Here is a 6,291-nt window from a genome sequence, read left to right on the forward strand (position 1 = left end):
TACCTGGAGGGAAAGGAAAATAATGTGGGATTCATATTCAAGTGTGTGTTTAAATCTTAACAGCAAAACAATAACCCCGTTACCTTATGTAAGCAACTTAATGTCTATGATGTTCAGTTTCCCATTTATAAATTAAGGCTGGTTGATACCTGTTGTGGAGACTTGATGAATTATGTAAAGAGTTAGGGACACAGTGTGCATTCAATAATGATATCTTTATCTCACAAAGAGGCCAATTTATCATCTTCATTACTCATTAAATGAAAAAAAAATATTTTTTATATAGCTTCCTGCCATAAACTGGAATTTAAGTGAGCTCATGACTGTAATAAATAACTCAATAATCTATATGAATTCCTTTTATTAGTGTTTGAGTCCAAAGGGCAAGACTGGGTTCCATTGTTTTAAAGAGATTATTTATTTCCACCTGATCTTGGTTGTAACTACTGTCTACATGATTTTAAAAAATAATGAGCAAACCAAGTCTCAGTTTATTTGGAAAGAAAAGATTTTTTTTTTTAATGAAATAATAGTAATTCTCTTGCTCCAGGCCTCCATGCCACCCACCCTGACATATTAGGCATTATTTCCATTGTTTTGAGGTTTCACGTGTATTTAGCCTCATGGTCAAATGAGGTCTAAATAAATGGGGGAGAAAAAAGAGAAAGAAAAATCACCCTATCATTACCTGGTCCCAACCCTCATTACTTGCAAAAGCTGTGGTTCTCAAATTTTAGTGTGTATGTGAATCTGACTCAGTGGGTCTGGAATAGTTTCTGTGATACCATTGCTAACAAGCTCCTGGGTGATGCCAATGTTACTGGTCCATGGACCACTCTTTGAGTAGCAGACTCTAAGGGCTCTAGTCAACAGTGTTTCTGGCCTACCACATGCCACAACTACTGAAGTCCGTGCGCCTAGAGCCTGTGCTCTGCAATGAGAGAAGCCACCGCAATAAGAAGCCCGCGCGCCGCAATGAAGAGTAGCCCCCGTTTGCCACAACTGGAGAGAAAAGCCCGTGCACAGCAATGAAGACCAAATGCAGCCAAAAATAAATAAGTAAATAAAAATTTTTAAAAAAACAGTGTTTCTGGCCTAAATGCTCCTATATTACAGGGGACATAAACTGAGGAAAATGGAAATTTCTCATGATTTTAGTCTCCTCCACCCAATACTGTTTTTAATGTTTCTAAGCCTCTGCTCACTTTGTTCCTGCTGACTCGCTTGCTTCTAAAATCCTCATCCATTTGGTAAGTTGTGACTTATATTTTAAGGTTCATGTCCAAAGCTATGTCTGCTGGGACAAGACCTGCCCAGTGTATGGTGGTAGCCGGGTCCCTAACGAGTCCCTATATTTTGCTCCTATTGGCTCCTCTGTCCATCCTCATTTGAATCACCTTCTCAGAGTCCATCAAAAGGACACAGAGAGACCCTTGGGGCGGGCAGGGTGCCCTTTTAGGCGCATTCCTTTCCATCAGGCATTTTCCTAAACTCAGCAGTTTTTCAGGATATCTAGTCCACTTGGCCAAGAGGGGCCAGTGGGTGCTTCCCTTCAACTTTTGCATAGTCTTTTGAGTTCTTTGAGGGGAAGATACTTGCAAAAATACAGAGTGATATACAAATATCCAATAACACAGTAGGATTAATAAAAGCTGTCTTCTTTAAAACATAAAAATATTTCTGTGCCACTGAGCCTCTTTGCTATCTGGCAAGGGCAAACTCAAACTTCCTGGCATAGGTGGCATAAGTGAATGAAGGTGGTCAGTTAGGGACAGAGTCCTGGTGAATCCATGACTCATCTGAGCAGGACAGCATCCAGCCACCCTCCCACGTGAGAATGTCACCCAGGGCTGCCAGATTTCCCAGATGCCAGAAATCGAGATTTTTATATGAAATCTCCCATATCAACAAATCCAATTTTGGGTTGTTGTTTAAACACTGTGAAAGCCAAACCAAACAAATCTATGGACCAGATGCAGCTGGTTGAGAGGAGACAGGGAAGAATGCGTGATTTCTTTTTGCATTTGGTTTAAAGTGACTCTGCCTTGAAAATAAAATTTCACTTCTAGCCGGTTGAAATCAATCAGAGCTGAGTGTAAAGCTTACCAGTGCCGGACATAGTCTGTGCTTGGCGACGGCTTCCCTTTTAAACTGAAATGTGAGCAATAATGTCGAGTCTTGTTCAAGATATTCTTAGCCTCTATCCGTATAAACTTATATGCATGGTCAAAAACACCCAGAATCATCTGAAAAGTCTGGTTCCTATGTCTGCACCCACTGATAGAGTATTGTTTTTCCTGGCCTTCTTTTCAGAAAATAGCTGCCATGTAACATAAGGAATCGAGAGGGCTGGGTGAGCACATCTGGTTCTGACCAAAGTCTGTGTGAGCAGTGTGGCATCTCTTCTGATTCTGATGGTGCAGCAGCTTCTCAAGTTTGGCAGGTGGTGTAAAAGTCTCTAGATATTTAGGCTTAGAAAGCCGAAAAGAAAGCTATGAAACTTGCTCAAGTTGACCAGCACGTGGGAAGAAGAAAATTAGTGGATGTGTCAGCAGTACATTCTATATCATCTTTAACCAACAGTATCCTGCAAGTCAAATGACTACACCTATAAGATTATACTCTTGGTGCCCAAAGCACTATTTTTATTGCTTTCATTTTTGTGTTTTTTCCCCATTTTTATCTTTATTTTTCAGCTGGGAAAACAATCACCTCGATATCTGAAATAATGACTTCATGTATTACACACCTTGGAATTCTCCTTGCAATTTGTCAGTTGAATGGATGAGTGAATACATTATCTTAAATCACAGAGGCTAGAACAATGACCTCTTTTACTCTATCATGCACAAGGCAACAAATCACAGGTGCCCATTTATTGCACATAACAATGAATGAATAGCAGTGAATGAATAACAATGAATAAACAAGAGGCTTAGAAGCACCTTCTGATCTCTAATGGGCACTGTAATAGTTCCAGTGTAATAATTATCATAAAGTATTAACAATGGTATTATGAGAATATAGGAGGATTTGATCTATTCAGGGTTATCAGTGAAGTCTTCCTTGCGGAAGAGATAAAGGATATATAGGGCTGTTCATTAGGAAAGAAGGGCAGAAAGAATATTCTGGGCCAAGGGTCAGCAAATTATAGCCCATGGACCCCATCCAGCTCATCACATATTTTTATAAGTATAAACTTGATTGGATGACAGACACACCCACTCATTTATATAGCGTCCGTGGCTGCTTTAGAGCTATGATGGCAGATTCAAGTGGTTGGGAGAGAAATCATATGATTTGCAAAGTCTAAAATTTTGATTATCGTGGACCTTCACAGAAAACGTTTTATTGACCTATATTCTAGACAGAAGGAATAAGATATTCAAAAGCCCTGTGGCCAGAGAGAGGATGAGTAGGAACAACTGAGAGAAGGCCTATGAGATCAAAGTGGGGAGAGTAAGGTAAGAGGTGGTAAGCATGGTGAGAGGTGAAGCTAGAGAGGTGGGCGAGCCCAAACCAGATAGAGTCTTGAGGGCCACATTAAAGAGTTTGGGCTTTTTCCTGGAAGCAATCTGAAGCCATTGGAATATCTTAGGCATGAGGGGGACAGGAAGAGGATGACAGAGTTGACACGATTAGTTCGTATTGGAAGACCATTGAAGCCACACTATGACAAATGGATTGAAGGAAGGCAAAGCGGAGGCAAATACAACACTTAAGAGACTCTTGAAAGAGACCAGTGTTTTTCTGGGGGTGGGCAAACTACCACAAAACTCTAAAATTTCAGTGACTTATCATAACTAAGGAGAATTCCATGCCGAAAATTCATTCAGTTTCTGTTGATACAATAGTTTGTAGGTGGAGATAAAACCTAATCTCATTTGGTGGAAGAAAATAATAAAAGCATATGTATAAGTTAATTTATGAGCACAATTAAAATAGTAACATTCCTCAAATCCAGACTAGTTTAATCAATACATAGTAAACAAGAGTGTGTAAAGAAGCATAGAAATTTAGCTTAAATCTGCATAAAGAAAATGACTACCCATGTTTTTAAATTATTGGTCTTATGATTCTTGAAATACAAAAAAAAAAAACAAAAACAGGAGGAGAAAGAGAAGAAGGAGGCGGAGAAGGAGGTGGAGGAGGAGGAGGAGGAGGAAGGAGGCTCCTGTTGCAAAGTATGGAAAGATGCAAATGAGAGTCAGGTGAAAACTTCATCTGCAGTCATCCTAATGTGCACCTCTGTGCCTGTGGCACATTTAGAAGACAATTACCTTGGTTTTCACATTTTCTGGTGATCAGTGCTATCCTGACTTAGCTGTCCTGGGAACACCTGTGTCTGTTGTGCAACACTGATGAACTTGAGTCTGGAGCTGTTAGCCCTGTACCTCTCTCTACGAGTAATAAGGAACACATAAATGCTTAAAACAAGGCAACCAGAAACCTGACTTTGCCAGTCCTCCTTGGTATCACATTCATTTATCAGCCCACCAAGGTCACTGACCTCAATTCCCCACAGCCTAGCTACTAAAATGATTAATTGATCCATTTTCTTATTTCATTCATTTAATTTGAAGGAGAAAAAAAGTGAAAATATTTTCAATAAATTGACCTGTAAGCAATTGTATTTAGCTTGCTGCATCCTCTAAAAATGTATTAATGGTAATGAGAAGCATCTGTACACGCTCCAACAGAGATAAGAGTGAACAAAGAAACAGTAGCTTTTATTACATACCTTTGTCACATTAATTAACTTGTTATCCCAGGTTTAGTCCTCTCTCTACAATTCTCCAGACTATTCTAACCTCAAATTCACAGGTATATGAATTGAAAGAATACACTGACAGATATGGAGATCTAATTGGATTTCTGTAGAGGAAATAAATATGTAAGGAATTTTTAGAATGTATTTATTTTTATAGCGATTAATGGAGAACCCTAATGTTAAGTAAAACACAGTTTCCCTCAAAACTTCAGGGCAAAAGTTGTCCATTAGAAGTTTTGTGAAAATTGTATTGCCTTCTTCATGGAATGATAAGCACAGAGAAAATAATAAAAGCGTATGTATAAGTTAATTTATTCTCATTGTAATGACCAAATAATCAAAGGATCAATTCATTCTAAACACCTGGACAATATCATATAGTATTTTTAATATGATACTCGGTAGTGTACTGGTCAATAGTTAACAAATGGTTAGGTGGTGGGAGCCCTGATTTGTAGAGTGTGTTGGTATATATGGGGCAAATATACCCACCATGACTAATGTCAAGCTTTCAATGTAAAGTCACTGAACAGGGAGTAAGGAAGAAATGTATTGTAATGTATAATATATAGTATTTTCTCCATACAGGATCTGCCAGATTTAGCAAATAAAAAGCCAGAATGTCCAGTTAAATCTGAATTTCAGGTAAACAACACATAATTCTTTTTTTTTTTTAAGATTTTGTTTTTTGATGTGGACTATTTTTAAAGTCTTTATTGAATTTGTTACAATATTGCTTCTGTTTTATGTTTTTGGTTTTTTGGCAGTGAGGCATGTGGGAACCTCGCTCCCCGACCAGGGATCGAACCCACACCCCCTGCATTGGAAGGTGAAGTCTTAACCACTAGACCACCAAGGAAGTTTCCATAATTCTTTTTTTTTTTTCTTTTTTTTAAAATTAATTAATTAATTTATTTATTTTTGGCTGTGTTGGGTCTTCGTTTCTGTGCGAGGGCTTTCTCTAGTTGTGGCAAGCGGGGGCCACTCTTTCTCGCGGTGCGCGGGCCTCTCACTATCGCGGCCTCTCTTGTTGCGGAGCACAGGCTCCAGACGCACAGGCTCAGTAGTTGTGGCTCACGGGCCTAGTTGCTCCGCGACATGTGGGATCTTGCCAGACCAGGGCTCGAACCCGTGTCCCCTGCATTAGCAGGCAGATTCTCAACCACTGCGCCACCAGGGAAGCCCCATAATTCTTTTAATATAAGTATTTCCATGTGATATTTGGGACATAACTTACACTAAGAGAGTATTCATCATTTATCTAAAACTCAAATTTAACTGGGCATCCTGGATTTTATCTGGCAATCCTAATATAGATACCATAGACATAATCTCAAGGGCATAAGTAATAGTAAAATATAATTCGTTTTGAGTATTTATTACCTTTCTTGTGAAAATAATTTAAATTTTAAATTTATATAATTTGATTTTTAATAATGACTGTGACAACTGGCTCAAAAATTCCTAAAAATTTAACCATTGGCTTTTGCAAGTCAGTGCTAGCACACCTCTGATTTTAT

This window comes from Balaenoptera ricei, chromosome 12, assembly GCF_028023285.1.
Source record: "Balaenoptera ricei isolate mBalRic1 chromosome 12, mBalRic1.hap2, whole genome shotgun sequence".
Classification (NCBI taxonomy): domain Eukaryota; kingdom Metazoa; phylum Chordata; class Mammalia; order Artiodactyla; family Balaenopteridae; genus Balaenoptera; species Balaenoptera ricei.